The sequence below is a fragment of the Octopus sinensis genome, linkage group LG1 (assembly GCF_006345805.1).
Source record: "Octopus sinensis linkage group LG1, ASM634580v1, whole genome shotgun sequence".
Classification (NCBI taxonomy): domain Eukaryota; kingdom Metazoa; phylum Mollusca; class Cephalopoda; order Octopoda; family Octopodidae; genus Octopus; species Octopus sinensis.
Genome location: NC_042997.1, coordinates 150279923 through 150297257, shown reverse-complemented (window position 1 = coordinate 150297257; position 17335 = coordinate 150279923). Strand labels below are relative to the sequence as shown.

The 17335-nt window shown below is 35.3% G+C and overlaps 1 protein-coding gene across 2 annotated transcripts in view; it reads right to left on the bottom strand.

The window, feature by feature from the left end:
• The window catches only part of LOC115210194 (toll-like receptor Tollo), a 306397-nt gene that overhangs the window by 78064 nt on the left and 210998 nt on the right, over positions 1–17335 (bottom strand). For both annotated transcript variants that reach the window (XM_029778665.2, XM_036505668.1), the window contains exon 3: positions 15–170. The gene's annotated coding sequence lies outside the window, so the exon portion shown is untranslated. The remainder of the gene's footprint in view (positions 1–14; positions 171–17335) is intronic.

Below are 17335 nucleotides of genomic sequence, written 5' to 3'. Positions count from 1 at the left end.
AATATGAAGATTACCGTTTGATGAATTAAGGATGGTTCAAGTCATTACTAGGCAGACAGGCAATCAGGTACTCAGAAGTAGATCCAGTCGAGTTTATTCGCAACGTATTATAGTATTGTTGAAAGACATTTTTTCGATAGAAAAACCAACAACAACAACAACACCCAGAACTGAAATGAAAGAAAGAAAATAAAATAAAATTAATATTACATACTAGTTATATGTATATGTATAATTGTAGGTGTATGTGCGTGTGAGTGTATGCACATTACTTAGTTTCATCGAGAAAGTTATGTCTCTACCTCCCTTGTGTCATAATTCGTCAGTTTTACTCACGCTAATTATTTGACAACGATGTCAGATAATTTAAAACGTTTCATTGTTACTCTCAAATTAGCTTTTAAAATAATGAACTTAATTTAACACACACACACATAGTATGCTTTTACTGCATATCAGAGAAGTATGCACGAGTATTTCCGTTCAACTGCCTGGAATTAAACTAAATTATACGCAATTGACAATTTGTAAACTATTGTCATTGATACAGTGTTTTCTAATGACAGTAGTCTGTGAAAGAGTTCGGTATGATTCACTTTGCTACATCCACAACATCAGGTAACATCGCATAAAGATCACAGTGGCATAAAAATTCCAGTCCCGAGACAAGCATCAGCAGTTAAAATAAGGAAACCATATAATCCACTATATGCATTGAGTAGTTTTTCTCATTTGTTCGACATAAATGCGCGTATGTATATAAGTATTCCTGTATTGTAATTCATATACAATACAATGGCACACACAAATTCCGTTTATATATATATGTGTATGTGTGCATGTGATATGTGTGTGTGTGAGAGAGAGAGAGAGAGAGAGAGAGACAGAGACAGATAGAGAGAGGGACAGATATATATATATATATAGAGAGAGAGAGAGAGAGGTCGTTATACATTACGACGGCATAGGACATCGCTGTGAATACATAAAGGCGATAGAAATCCAGGCTAAATTCAGTATCTTCATTATACCCGATTTTTCGATTTCCTTCCTTAAAAATTTGAAAAAACAAAATTCATGAACAAGTGAATATTTGTCATGGTTCACCATTTCCTATTTAGTGAATGCTCTATTATTCGAGTTGCATATCCTTTTCGTATTTGCCATGTTAAATTTTCAACATGCTGAATGCTTTTATTTCTGCAGTCACGGCTGGTGGTGAATATAACTGTGACGAATCCACTTAGAGGATTTTTGTTATTCTTTTAGTACGAAGTCATAGCGATCAAAGCAAGATTATTTTTTTCTATGTTTTTATCTTTTCCGCGGTTACAATTGTCTGTCCCTTGTAGGGTGTAGCATCCCGCGGGTAAAAGGTTGTACTCTTCCTGTAAGCTAGGTGCTTATGCTTTAAGATGAGCAAAGTAAAAAGTGCGAGCTGAAGGCATAAGGAAAAGTGATATATATTCAAAACACCTGAGTTTCATTTTCATTTGTCTTATGAAACAGACAAGTGAAACCGTGGAAATCTCATACGCTTTGCTTGAGAAAACGGAGAACTGTATTTGTTTTGTGTTGGAGATTGAGAAGACAAAGATAGAAGTGGAGGCTATGATACACACACACAAACACACATAGACACACACGCACACACACACACAAGCACACATACAAACACACAAACAAGTACATATATACATGCATTGGGAACTGTAATAGTTTGTTGTGGTAATAATGTCGACAGAGTGTTACTTAACGTTGGTGATGCTGATGAGTGTATGAACGGAGTTGTGTGTGACGAGTAGATTTAGGTTACAAAATGTATAGTATGATTTAGTGCAACTAATTGTCGTTGAGTAATGTCGTTGACACCATCAAGGCAACCATAACAACCAACCACAACAACCAACCACAGCAAACAACTTCTGTCACAATAAATATTGTAACCACCACCAGTCAATCATCATTTACTGCTATTAAGTCTTATTTTCTATTTTCTATTTGTTTTCTTTAAGGCTTTCACTTTGTCTCTTGCATTTCCATCGTGTTTTCTCTGTCTGTTTTTGAATATCAATCTTGTGTCTCTCTCTCTCTCCTCTCTCACTCTCTCTCTCTCCTCTTTCACTCTCTCTCTTTACATATCTATATTTTTCCATTCCTCGTTTTCTCTGTATTAGTGTACTTGCAACACTATGAGGGCAAAGTACCCGCTGCCGCCTCTACCTGTATAATTATAACCAACCATTGATTATTTTGTCACTCATTCGTATTACTTCAATTGGTGTGACGCAAAAGATATGTAGAATCATACTAATGTGTTCATAGAGAAATATTGTTTGAAAATTTGTTTTCTGCCCTCAACGAATCTGATTTCCATGGCTACACAATTATGCCACTTCAAGTGTTTAAATTTAGAAATTACGCTGACAAACTCTCAAAAAGCAGACACGCGTTGGCAATTGAGAACTTCGGGAGTTAAATATAAAACCAGACAAATCCCATCGTGTTTGTTTACAAGTAGTCTAAAATAAATAAGATACTGAGAAATATTTTTATTCTATAAGAGAACTGATTAATAAAGCCGGATATGCGTACACATATAATTAAATACCCGCTACCATTCATCTACTCGCATACAGAAACCCATATGCACACAGGTACTTGGTAAGACTGAATCATATATATACATACGCACATCCGTACATGTATTAAATACATTCAAGATACTAATGTGCTCTCCATTTCCGTCTTCACAAATGCAATCGTCCTCACCTCAGCAAATAAATATTTAGCCTTTATACGTAGCATAAACGTTAATAACACATTACATGGATGACTCAGCATTCATAATGGCACCCACACATATTCGTTATTCATAAATACATATATGATACAGCAGTAAACTGCAGATGTTGAAGCAATTGCGCAGTTAGGATTATATGCAATTCTTCAGTAAAATGGACACTAAATTGAGTTTGCTAGTGCGGATACTAAAGTTTCTGACATATTACTAGCTTTTTAAAAACAACGTGCTTATTATATCTAAGTTATGAAATCACAGAGGAGATAACGAATATCATATATAAAGATGCACAAACAAAAGCACAAACGAAGGCTAAATGGAACAAATAAATGGGTACCCTCACCGGCAAAATGTGTGTGTGTGTGTGTGTGTGTGTGTGTGTGTGTGTGTGTGTCTGTCTGTCTGTGTTCATTGGTAATAACTAAGTAAATTTTATGAAATGATAGTACGAGTAAACTTAGATACATATTTATGAGCTAGCACACAGAGACATATAGACTAAGCACTGCCGGAAAACTTTATTAAACTAAGACATCCGATATGTGTATATCTGCCCAAGAGCATACTTGTGTTTTTAAGCAAATTTGTATACTTATCTCCATCCGTATATATACAATCACATATACATACATGCATATATTTATATGTGTTCATAGATGTACGAGAATGCGGATAAATGTAAATAAATATGCAAGTGTGTTAGACATACAGAAGAGTCTTTGTATAAAACAAAGTCTCAATTACAACTGCAGAAATTGTATTTCCTTTTTGACACTTCCTAATCTTAGAAAATTGTTATCAAAACTGACATGCCTACACACTGTTTTCTTAGTAAATGACAGATTAACTACTAAATTATTACATGCAATCAAAATTAATTCTTTACATACGCGCGCATGCTTATATGCATATAGGGAATTAATGTTAATACCTTTTATGTCAGGAGCATTCAAATGCTGATGAGAAATCATTTCAGAATCTATGTATGTGTGAGTGTATCATATTTGAATTTGAGCATGTTCTGTTACACATACATATATATACGTATGTTCTACATCATCCCATAAATACTGCAGTTTTTTTATACTTCTTTTATTTTTCAAAATTAAGATAAACAAAGATCATTTTAATCTAAAATATACTCTCGTTCATTTTCGACAATGCTCTTTTTTCTATCTGGTAGACTTGCAAGCTCCTCTTCTAAAATTCACTTGTACGTCACGAAAAATACTTCAACAGTACTGTTCTGACCTCGTCTACAGAATTCATATTTCTTTCGTTCAAATGGTTATGAAGACAGTAGCATAAATGTTAATTAGATTGGGCAATGTCCGAATATGGAGGGTGGTGCATCATTTACCATTCTAACGGCTCCAGCCTTTCGAATGCCATCCTCCCTGTATGTGGTCGAACATTATCCTAATGGAAGAACACCTTTCATCTTGAAACCAAAGATAGTCGTTTCCGATGGCACGCTGGTGTCAATAAATGGTTGAATGACCAAATCCAAGCAGCGTCTCTGCTAATTCCTCAACAGTTACGATGGGATTTTACTCCACCAGGGTTTGCAGGACGTCCTCGTCCAACTCTACGGATCTTCCGGGACGTGGCTCGACATCTAGACTTTAGTATCCGGCTCGGAATTTCTGGAACCACCATTGACACTAGCTTATGCTTACTGTCCGATCCCCATATACTGCATTAATATCCCTCGCACTTTCTGTTGCGCTGTTACCTTTATTGAACATATAAAGCAAAAATATGCAGAATATGCACCTTTGTCACTTCAAATACAGCATTGAAAAAATAAATATTAGATTCGAACTGCACTCTTCAAAACTTGCTCTAAGAATACATATAAGACAAAATTACTACCTGCTGCTAAAGCAAGTTGATGCAGGTACATTATCCCGTCCCCTTCCAACTTTTGGTTCATGCAATTGAAAAACTGCATTATTTCTGGGATGACCCATGATACATACATACATATGTTAGTGGGACGTACGCATACCAGCATCGGTTGTCAAGCTACGTTGGGGAGACAAACATATACACATGCATACATACACACACACACACACGCATATATATATATATATATATATATATATATATGACGGACTTCTTTCAGTTTCCGTCTACCAAACCCACTCACAACGATTTGGTCGGTCCTAGGCTATAGTAGAGGACACTTGCCTAAGGTGCCACGCATTGGGACTGAACCCAGAAACATGAGTTTCGTAAGCAAGCTACTTACCACACAGCCACTCCAACGCCTAGTTATCTGCATTGCGTGCGAAAATCGCAGTTCGTTTAAGCATTTTATTTTACTATTCTATATTTGTAAGATTTCCCATGATTCAGATATTGACATAACATCAAAACTGTGAAAATCAAGGGTAAAAGTTGCTAGTTCTGCAACAATTAAAATTCCATAAATATTTCCTTCGACGTCCATTCTATGGACGCACATCGAGTTTAGACATTATAGATATGTTGGTGTTTGTTCTGTTTATTATTAAGAATAATACCTGGAAAACTATTTTGTATCCTATTTTTTTCAAAACATTCTCTTTTTTTTTGCCATAATTACTACACAAGTACGCCTTTTACTAAATCTAATCAATTGTTTTCTCTTATATTCATAGTAAACTACAGTATTGGCCAAATCCAGATCCATGTCAAGAATGCTATCAAAGATATAAGTAAATATGCTACTCTGTTGTGTCTGGGGAGAGTCATTTTCTTTTTGTACCTTATAATGTAACACACTCACCGGTAAAATATCCACTTCTTTCTTATTTTTAATAAATAAGTAGAAAATTTACCGGTGAGTGTGTTACATTATAAGGCACAAAAAGAAAATGAATCTCCCCAGACACAACAGAATATGCTTCAACACACGAACTCATATAAAGAATCTTGCAAACCAAATCCAAAAACTAAATAAATATGCTACATTTTGTTTAAACTCTCAATTTCTACAAACGCTAGAAAATTGATTTTCTTTAAAGGAATCACTTTAAAGAGAACGAAGAATGATCCAGAATTGTCACCGGAATAGTGAAACATAAACTACTTGCAATAATCTCCATTCATCTTACGTGTTACTAACACATACTTAATATACTTTTATTTTATTTAAGAAATACTTCCTCCCATAAAGTATCGTATGAGAGTAGCGTTAATGAAAGCATTGTTAGAACATCCCATTCTACAACTGATAATGTTTCCAAATCATTGTCTCTTACATCATAGCTAAACCGCAACAAACCGACAATAAACACAGCACATTATAACTGAAATTATACGAAGCCAAATATTCGTTCACTAAATTTCAATTGCTTAGGTATAGTCATCGTATTCTCATAAGATGTACAGAACGTTCATTTTCTGAATGCCAAACCTTTTAAGTTCTAGTCCACTTCTATTTAATTTCTGTCAAATACTGTGTAAGACTAAATGATATACAAGAAAAAGTGTGCTTCTGTTTAACGGAGAACTATGAAATTATATTCCGAATGATAGATTTTTCTTATCCCTGTGACAATAGAAATCAGATATATCCACTCAAAATTTCATTATCCATAAATGCGGAAAACAGATTTATGCGCAACTATATCCTTTCTTGATGAATGTCATAACGGACACAATTTTCTGTTGACACAAGTCAAGTTTATTGCGGCAACATGAATTACAGAAAATATCAATTCTATTGTTTGGTAGATATTTAACATCATTGTGAAATAATGACAAAATCAAATTTTGCTGTTAAAGGATAAATTTGCTTCTTGACATTATAAAATATATAAGAACTAGCAGTATCGCCCGGCATTGCTGGGGTTTGTTTCGACCCTTTAGAATTGGAATTTTTGAAAAGTAAAACTTTTTCATTTTGTAGCTTGTTATTCTCTTTAAGGAAACATTTTTCTGGTTGAAATATACCGAAAAATGGCGTCACAGCAGTCAAAAGAATCGTAAAATATAGGGATTATCATAGAAAAAAACCACCTTTTTGATGTAAATAATTTTGGGTGTTAACATGGTCCGATTTGAATTTTTTATTCTATGGAAGGAAGAGCAAGCCTTCTTCTATCGTACTCTCAATTTTGGTCAAATTGCGCCGCAGGGTCTCGGAGGAGATAGTGTTAGTTGAAGGCTACCAAACTTGCCATACACAGACAACTTCAGCTTTATATAGCTTTACATATTTTTCACGCTATTTCCTTTCACAAATTCACATTGTCAGATGCCTGAGTTTGTCCCACATTTGTTGTATTTTGGTACACAAATACACATCTTTGAAGTTACCGCTATATATAGATAATCTACCTAAATACTTGCACTTATGAACCTACCGTTATATTAGTCCCTAATGCTTATGCTTCTATTTTCGTCTCTTGTTGTTGTCCCCTTTTTACCTCATACATCTAAACTTCTTATATATCTCTGTAAGTAATTACTTGCACATTTCTGTTTGTATCCCTATGGAGAACAATAACTGTGAGTGTGTATGTGTGTGTGTATGAGAATTTAATTATCTTTGTACTACTGTATACTCCTTTGCCGTTATATTTTGTGATGTGTGCACGTCTATAACCACACCATTGTCTACGTTTTCTTAGTGCTTTACGCTCCCTATTTCTCTGTACTGAAGCACACACATGCATGTTAAGACCGCTTGTATTATATATACACACACACACACACACATATATATATATATATATATATATATTATATATATATATATATATATATATATATATATATATATATATATGCAGTTGTGTGAGATATATGAGTTTGTGTGATATATATATATATATATATATAGGTATATATATACTGCTATAAATCTACGTGTGGGCTTATCTATATGCGTCTATATATACATAAACAAATGAAACTTCTGGTATGTCTGCTATATGAATTTGTTTTCATTTGCATGTATATATATATATCTACCTATTATTCGTTACTCTCTTTTACTACTTCTACTACTCATTTCTCTCTTTTTCTATTTCTTCCTCTCATACGGATGATGTACGTTTTCATAACTAAATTTTCGTCATTTTTATTGTGACCTTCTAAGGATGTAGCTAAATCGGCTTTATACGTATATATGTATAGGCACAAAACTTTGCGCTCTAGAACGCGCGCGCACGTACACACACACGCACACAGACATACATCTATTCGCCTCAATTTTTGGCACAGGACCAGAAATTTCGGGGTAGAGAGGGAGGATAGTCGAGTACATCAACTGCAGTACTCAACTGACACTTAAATTATTGACCCTAAAGTGATGAAAGGAAACGTCGACCTCGGCGAAATATGAACACACAACATAAAGATAGACGAAATTCCGCCAATTCTTCTTTAAGTGCGAATACGCATCTACCCATGTATATATGCTTGTATATAAGCATCTTTATACGTTTGTACTCACCATACACAAGCTTACATATGTGTGGGTTTTTGCACATGGGCACGAATTTATAACTGCTTTTCTTTAATATTTCTCTCTAAATTTTTAGCTTGGCCATGATGAGCCTATTGCTCATATACACTTTATCCGGTATATCATACCCCAAATGATTACTATACACGTTTTAACAAAACACTCAGAGACCGCAACTTCTAACTTTTCCTATTCCTCTAATCCTACAAAACATAATCACACTAACTAAACAACAAAATTTGATATTATTAATTCAACAACCAAAAAATGAATATAATTATTCAACAACCCAAATATTTATTACACTAAGTCGAATTTTTTCAAACAAAAACATGGTATTGTAAGTGTGATATATAAAGAGATAATCTACAAGTGTATTCATTAGTATTATTGCTAAACCATTTCAGTTCTATATACTTTGGCACACATATTCTTTTCGAAATTCTACGAGAAATAATTTCATTTTGCACCCCACTTTCGTACGCGATTTTAAAATATGTACTAAATCTATAATTGAAAGTCAAATAAAGCTAAAACGTATAGCGTAAGCAAATAATCTGAGGCGTCTGTGTAAGCATACGATTAAAAATCCACTTAGCAAAATTCTTAATAGATATTTAACTACAATATTTTTTGCTATCATTAAAAATTTAAAACTTGTAAAAATATTTGTCAACACATCTTTCGCTTAGCACGACTGATAGGCGCCATTATAGCTCCGGTATATGGGTTCTACCGTATCATAATTGCATATAGCTTGCTAGCGCTTATGAAAGTTGATTAAAATAACATCAATACTTGAATTTAACTATATTATATTGAACCCAATAAGGCTGAAAAGCAAAGTGGCGACTTAGAAATAAAAAAGTTACTTGCCCAACAAACAATTCGCCAATTCAAAAATCGATAAAACTCACTGACAGATATTACTACGAAGATATAAATGATGCAAAGCAAAACACTATGATACTATATTTTCAAAATTTATTGATATTATGTAAAATAAATTATATAACTTTTTGTGACGTCTTTCTTTCAATGGAGGATGCAAATTATTTTAATTATTTGTAATATACGATCAAGACAAATCATGTTTATTGTATGCTAATCTTTTACAGAAATAGTACGTCTATTAAGAAAGTAAGAAATTGAAGTATTTGTACTAAGAATGTGTTTATTGTGACTCTTGTCTCATGATAAATTTTACACCATTAAACAAAGCGTTTGAAGTATTTATTACTAGATGAGTAGCATTTTAAATATAATTTTCTCTTTCAATTATAGCTTCAAAAAGATATCGTTTCCTTTTGGTTATGCAGAAATTGTGTGTGTAAAGATAAAATCCAGTAAGAGAGAAATAAAAAATGTATGAGAGAAAGAGATAGGGAGAAAGTGTATATGAGCGTAGGAGTGTTAAAGTTACACATTAAAGTTTTAGAGTTTGTTCGACCGAATGATGGCAAAGATATACAAGGTGCGAGGGGTATTTGAGGACATTTCGCTTTTAGCTCATTACACCTTCAAATTATTTCATGCATTACTTTTTTTTTCAGATAACACTTTCGAGATATAATGTTAACTCAAGAAATTAGAAGACATGCAGTAATAGTTGCTATACATGCAAACCACAGCGATTTAGAAATTTGCAACTTTCTAAAAGTTGCAAGATCGTTTGTACACACAGCTCAGTTGGAATTGGAGGCATGTGATATTAAAGTTTCACCTGTGTCAAAGGGCAAACAAATATTCACAAAGTTCAGACACTAAAAGGACAACAGAATTTATACCACATGTTCAAAACATTGTCACGGAAAACCTCAGAAGATCAATGAAGTCCATTGCTAAAGAGCTGCATGTGTCACAGTGGACTCTCAGAACTGTGGCACATCGTGACATTCGATACAACTCCTATGTAATAAGGGAAAGCCAATTCGGGCCGTCAAAGACACAAGCAAACCATCTCATCCGTTCAAAACTGTTACTTAAAGTGAAAATCCCTCATGAACAAGGCACGCTTTGGTTTTTCTCTGACGAAAAGACTTTGACCAGGAGCAAAAGTATAAAAGAGGAAATTACAGGTGGTTATGTGCAGACCCTTCTGAAGTACCCAGAGTGATGCACACTAAATTTCCAGCAACTGTGATGGTTATAGGAGTGGTGAGTAGCGAAGGTTCTGTGATGCCTTCTCACTTTTTACCACAGGAGCATACAATGTGTACTGCTGGATACATTAAGATACTGGAAACAGTTATCAAGCCCTGGATTGAGGAAGTATGCAATGGAAGGTCATGCGTGTCACAACAAGAGTCAGCAACTTCTCACAAAGCCCAAATCACCCAAGAATGGTTGTCAGATAATCTTTGCGATTATGTAACACCAAATATGTGACCTCCAAACTCGCCAGATTTGAACCTCATGGACTGCTACGTGTGGAGCACTGTTGAAAGAAAGAATAGTCATCATTCTCATAATACCATGGCTTCCCTGAAGGCAGCTATTGTCAAGGTGATGTCCGAAGTTAATAAGGACTGTATAGTGTCCGCATACCAGCATTGAAACAGTCATCGAAGCCGATGGCGGTTTCATAGCATAATTAGCTTTAAAAATCATTATCAAAACTAACTGCGCAAATGTTTATTCAAATACATATTCATTTATGCTGAAACTTTCCTCAAATACCCCTCGCACCTTGTATACACGCATGCGTGCGCACACATTCACACTAACACACACACACTCACACACACACACAGATATGTATGTTGAAAGAGTCGAGCAAAGAAAATGAAATGACAAATGGAAGAAAAGAATGACCAATCAACACAAAATCTATATCTACTTTTTGCTCTCAGGCAAAGTAATATTTGGTACTGATTTCATTATTACTCACTCAAATTTATAAACTAACATTTAAAAGCAATGGATGGGTAAACTAGCATAACATACATTTTAATACATATAGCAGCAGTAATAGACAGATCGTTAACTATAAATTGTCTATATTACGAGACAAGAATATAAGTAGCTAATTTCTTAATAATGTAATAAAATCGTAACTGTACAAAAACTGTTTTCTAATACATCAACACGGACGTGGTAACCTAGTTTCCTTCAAAGAACAAACACAGAACAGCATCCTACGAACTAATTAAAACAAAGGAATGCACTACATATATCAGAGCCAGCAGTCTTTAAATTATGTCTCGTGGCAATTTGACATTTATTAAACCTTGTCCTAACTTCATCTAAAACAGAAGCTGAGTAGAATAATAAATTACTTTGGCCTGTTTATTTTTATGACCTGGACAGCACTCAAATAATTCTCACACTGGAACACTGCTTAAATACATGGAAATGTGATGCTGTTATATATATAAGCCGTATATATCGCCTCCAAAATATGGTATTCAAGTGATTGACGGATAATTATTTATTACAAAAACGTTTTCGTCACCAACTCGCAAAAGTTCGCCTGTTCTACGACCAACGATAAGAATTTCAATGAAAATTCTGATTAACTTGCTTCTTCCATAATTCTTACATATTTCAAGTGTATCAGTCTTTTTTCCCAATCTTCTCTCAGCAATTTCTGAATGCAGCCTTCCAAATAACTGCAGTCATTTGGAGTTCCGCACCAAGGAATAATTTTCCTTTATATAACGATGGACAATTTTTTTTAAATGAAAACAATCTGCATACTTGTGAACAAATTGGGTGAGAAGAACGTTTGGCAACTGCAAGAAATCTCTCCTTGACCCAAATCCATGTATTTTCAAAAAAGATTTAGTGGAAGTAATTGAAAAAATTTTAAGATTATCGACTATGGGAAACGAATGCAAAGTCAATCGTTAGAAGGATTTGAACTTGGGACGTTACTAACGACTGCAAGACAATTTTGTCATGGCTCTACCATAAGTGTCATTCACCTCTATATACAGGATATCGATAATAGATAGAATGTCTAGCGCAGCAAACGAAGTGGTAAGTTTTCGACAAGCTGACCCAAGACTCGACCTCAGTATCTATGTGGAGATATTTCAATTCATTTATGTGGCTGATACTTATGGGAATGAGAGAAATACGGCATTATACCGGCGTACACATCCATAAATCTTAGTCATTGTGTATTGTTATAATAAATCAATGTATAAAATTGATAGTTTGAACAACTAATGAGGTTACACTATAATTCAAATTTCTCGTATTTATTTTAATTCCCAGCAGGGGTAAAATAATAATTGAAATAATGTAGCGTTATTGTGTGATTGATGTTGTGGTCATTGGAAAAGTGGCTATATTGTCTCTCTAACAAACAAGATTTCTAAGAAATTTAGCTGATACAGAGTGGAAGACCAACTTAACACATGTATTAGGGTCATTTGACTTTTAAGACCCTTACAAAATCGATAGTAGCACTGAAATATTAGAGAAAACTAATTCAGTTGAAACTGAGTATCAAAACTGCAATAGGAGCTATGAAAACAAGCAGTTCGTCCAATTCACGTAGTGAGAAAATGCTCGGGATTTCGTTTACTTTCCTACTCCCCTCATTTAAGTGCAAACAAGTTACGCAATAATTAGAATCTTTTCTTTAAGTCAGTAGACACAATCATAAATAAATAATACAACATAATTATCGCATCTTATTATTACATGCTGCTAATTAGTGCGCAATTACCCATTTCTAAAAACTCTTTAAAACTAGACAGGTATTGTAAAACAACAACAGCAACAACTACAAACCTATAATAGCATCAAATAATCGCTGGAAGAAAAACATTTCTTGATGATTGTTATTAATTTTACATTTCTCCTTTAAGTACAGGTGACACCTCCGGACTTGTAGAAACAGTTCAGATCATCCATAGCGAAAGTATTACTTGGAAGTGAATTTGCTAGCGTTATTACCAAACGGATAGCTAATTAAGAAGTACACAGAAATATATGCACATTTTTAGCGTAGAGAAAGATCATTCTATAAAGAAATAATATGTGTGAGCTACCATCTGCGTGATAAAAAAATATTATTTTAATAAGTCATTTAATCCGTTAATTAACCTCTTTGGCAGTTGCTATTTTAACTCCTCATTAGCTCACTTGATAAATAAAGTAGTAGTATATCTGTCTCCCAACCTATATCAAGTAACACATGTATCAAATTGCAGCGTTAGATATTATTCTTATCTATTTATCTAACAAACAGCAATGAAATTGTGACGCTCACTTCACACTCACTACAAGAGTTGAGAAATATTGAACAATTTTTTCAGAGAACGACAACACACACGCTACTTCGTGCATTCAAAACAGAAAGTAAAATCCCTAATACAATTAGAAGTCGAATTATTTATCTGAAAATGGCTTGGGGTTAGCTTATCGGTAAAGATAATTTTACGGTTTAGCGAAATATGCACACTATTTCATATTTGATATAAAAAGAAATCTGGCAAATCTAATTATGTATCACAAAATAGAAGACTAAGACACACATGGATGTAATTATGCCAGCGTACAAACACGCATACACACATTACTTTATCTTATATATAATAAAATAGAAGATGGGTGCGTTTACATGCCTTTTCCTTGATCCCCATATAATCAATATGTTTCATCCGCTTTCATTCACAATGGGAACATACATCGTTTATGTTCCCGAGATGGTCATAATTCTTCAAATTTTCAGCATAATGAGTAATGTACCCCTAGGGTACAAAAATATTTTCTGGTAGTTAGATAACAAATACCAACGATCTTTACTGCAAGGGACACTATTCTTGATGACGTACTTTGACAACCTATTCTGGTATGTTTACGTCCCTGGAACTTAGCTCTTCAGCATCCTGGTAACGTGCATTTGGAAAGAGGTATCATCACTCATGTCGATACCCAGGTCCCTCACTGATTTAGGCTCTGGGATTGAAATTCCCTGTGGACCAGCCTCCTCTGTAATTTTCATATTCTAGTTTCATGCCAATGTCTGGTGTGGAGAGACATTTCGGCCAGTCCTGTCTAAGGATCTCCTTTTGGATCGATTTCCAATCTGCTTTCTGGAAGTTCAGATTGCAGAGATTTCGGATGCTTCCTTTAGGCTGTATGTCTCTGGCTATTTTCGGCCCAAAATTTGACAGCTTTGTTATGTTGTGATCCGAGACTAATGTCACCGTCACTTTCACATCATGAACGATGTCGATATTGTTCGTGAAGCATAGATCCCAAATGCTACCCGCCCTAGTTGCTCAGAGTACAGCTTGCTTCAAAATTGGGCATTGATGGAGTTGAGCAGGGATTCCACCTGTGCTTGTTTGCAATGAGTGATTCCTGAAAGCATGAGGCCTTCGGGCCATTTGACGTGGGGGAAGTTGAAATCACCCATAAGAAATATGCTCACGTAGTGTTCCAGTTGCAGGAGGATTTCTTTAATTCTTGTGAGGCAATTTTCAAACTTGCCTATGAAGTTTGGAGCATCCGGTTGGTTACATGTATTGCATATGACTATATTGTGTTGTCTTATGTATACAATTTGAGTGTTACATACTGATTTGAGTATGTTAGTAAGACCTGTGGTGTGAGGTTATCGTTGATGTATACAGCAACTCCACCATGGCTCCATTCCCTTCTGTCTGTTCGCAGTATGGCGTATTATGATACATGTACTTTTGCATCCTCTATATAAGGGCTGAGGTGAGTTTCTACGAGTGCTATGCATAGGGCTTGATTGCATATAGCAATGTCTCTCAGGAACGAAGTTTTGCTTTTATTATGATGCAACCGTCCTCCTCCCCCAATATTTAGTAAAAATATTGGCGTGCCGACTGTGCAGGTGCTAGGAGAGGCCATCCGTGTCTGTTGACTGTGGTAGTCTTGCGCAGTGGTGGGCAAGGTTCCTTTTTTTGCGCTTAGTGTTGCCAGGTCAGCTGCTGCACAATCTTTTGCGGTAGTTTGTGCATAACCTCTGTAGAGTGCACTTCTTGTCGATATTTTTACCTTTGAGGACGATTGTTGTCTTTTCTCGGAGAATATATTATCCTTAAGGCCCCTGTAGTTTTGGCGGCTTCTCGGGTGAGCAAATCAGCAGTTTTTGCCGTCTTCCTAATGCCAACATTTGCCTTGCATGTACAATTTGCAGGTCCTTGAGTCTCTCCTCCAGAATTTTGGATTGCACTGGATCCTCTGTGCGGTTTTTTGCTTTTTGTTTGGTGGGTGGGGGGTTCAGCTTTGGTTATTTCATTTTTTCTTTTACTTTTTTCTCTCTTTCTTTCTTCGTGTTCTGTCCTTCCTTTTTCTTGTGGTGGGAATTTATTTCCTCTGGTTGTCCAAAGGGATGAGGGCTCCGTTCCTTTTTCGGACCATTGGCACAGAGAAGCTTCTGGTTGCTGCTTCTTTGGCTCCCTCATCCTTTTCTGCCTGATTGTTGATAGGATGGGAGATTAATTCTTTTGAGAAACTACTGGATCAAAGAGACTTCTGGGTTTTGTCTCCTTTTCTCTATCCTTATCAGCTTTGCCATTAGTTTTCCATTATGACATCCTTGGTGTCAATGTGAAGTCTGATAAGCATACAGGATCGGATGAATTCATTTTTCTTCCGCTCTATCTAATAGTTCTACAAAAGTCATTTTTGTTAAGTGCAGCAGTGATGATGATGTCTGGAGGATCGCTGCTAGCAATCATCAATGCACGCAACAGAAATTTCAGTTCTTTCTTCTCCCACATTGGTGCCATCAACTAACCGTACACTGGCAAAATGGAGAAAATAACAATGGAAGCCTCTTTAAAAGATATACCCATTCCACCCAAAAGTGTATATCTTAAAGAAGTCATCAGTTAAGTAACTGACTTTACCCACCGCTTACGCTGGAAAGCTTTATATCATGACAGGCAAGTTAAACCCGTGACACAGAACCTTCACAACAAAAATGAACTCACTAAAGGATTCAAAACTAGGAAAACACCCCCACCAAACAGCCACCTATAGGCCTTTGAAAATAAACTATGGGATACAATTAAGAATCTTAAATTCAAGCCACACCCACTAAGGTATGATAGCTACCAAAAGAACCTAAAAGAACTTGCTATATAAGCTTAAATCAAAAAGCGGAATTATTGTCCACTCAGACAAAGTTAGGAATTCTTACACTCTGGAAGTCAACCACCAACTGCTACAAAAGGAAATCACTAAAATATATAAATTAGCACCAGATAGCACCTTAAGATCTATGAACTTAACAGCCAAGGAAATTATGAATGACTACAACTTAGCGGACAAAACTGAACCATTCGTGGCATCCAGACCTCGCATCACTATAGAAGACTATAAACCTAACTTCCTAACCGATGCTAAAGTAAGATTAATATGCCCTAACAAATCAGATATATATGTAAATTAAGCAAACTAATACTCGATAAATACATCAAAAAGCAAAATAACCCTGGAATTATGGTCCAACACATATAAAGCCATCAACTGTTTCTCCAACATACAGAACAAGAGCAACTACAAATTCATACAGATAGACATAGTAAACTACTACTTCTCAATTAAACCTACGATTCTCAATAGAGCCCTAATATACGCCACAAATTACACGAAATTGAACAGGAAGGAAATAAATGTAATATTGGAAGCGAGGAAATCACTTATTAGCTTTGATAACAAACTCTGGGTACGTAAAGATACCTCTAACTATTTTGATATCACCATGGGAACCCCAGATTCAGCACCAATAACTGACCTGGTAGGCATCTATCTGCTGTCATACGTACAGGACGAATTCCCGGAACTCAAAGGCGGACTATACAGGGATGACGCTCTTAATTAAGAAACCATCAAATAGGAAACTAGAGCTTATCAAGAAAAACTACATAAATTCTTCAAAAGATTTGGGCTATCTATTTCTATCGAAAAGGAACACACTTCTATTAACTACTTAGACACAACCTGCAACCTAGCCACAGCACTCTATGAAACCTACATGAAATCCAACACAAACCTCAAATACATTAACGCTGCAAGTAATCATCCCAACTTTATTAAGAGAAGCCTAGTACATAGCATTAGCAATAGAA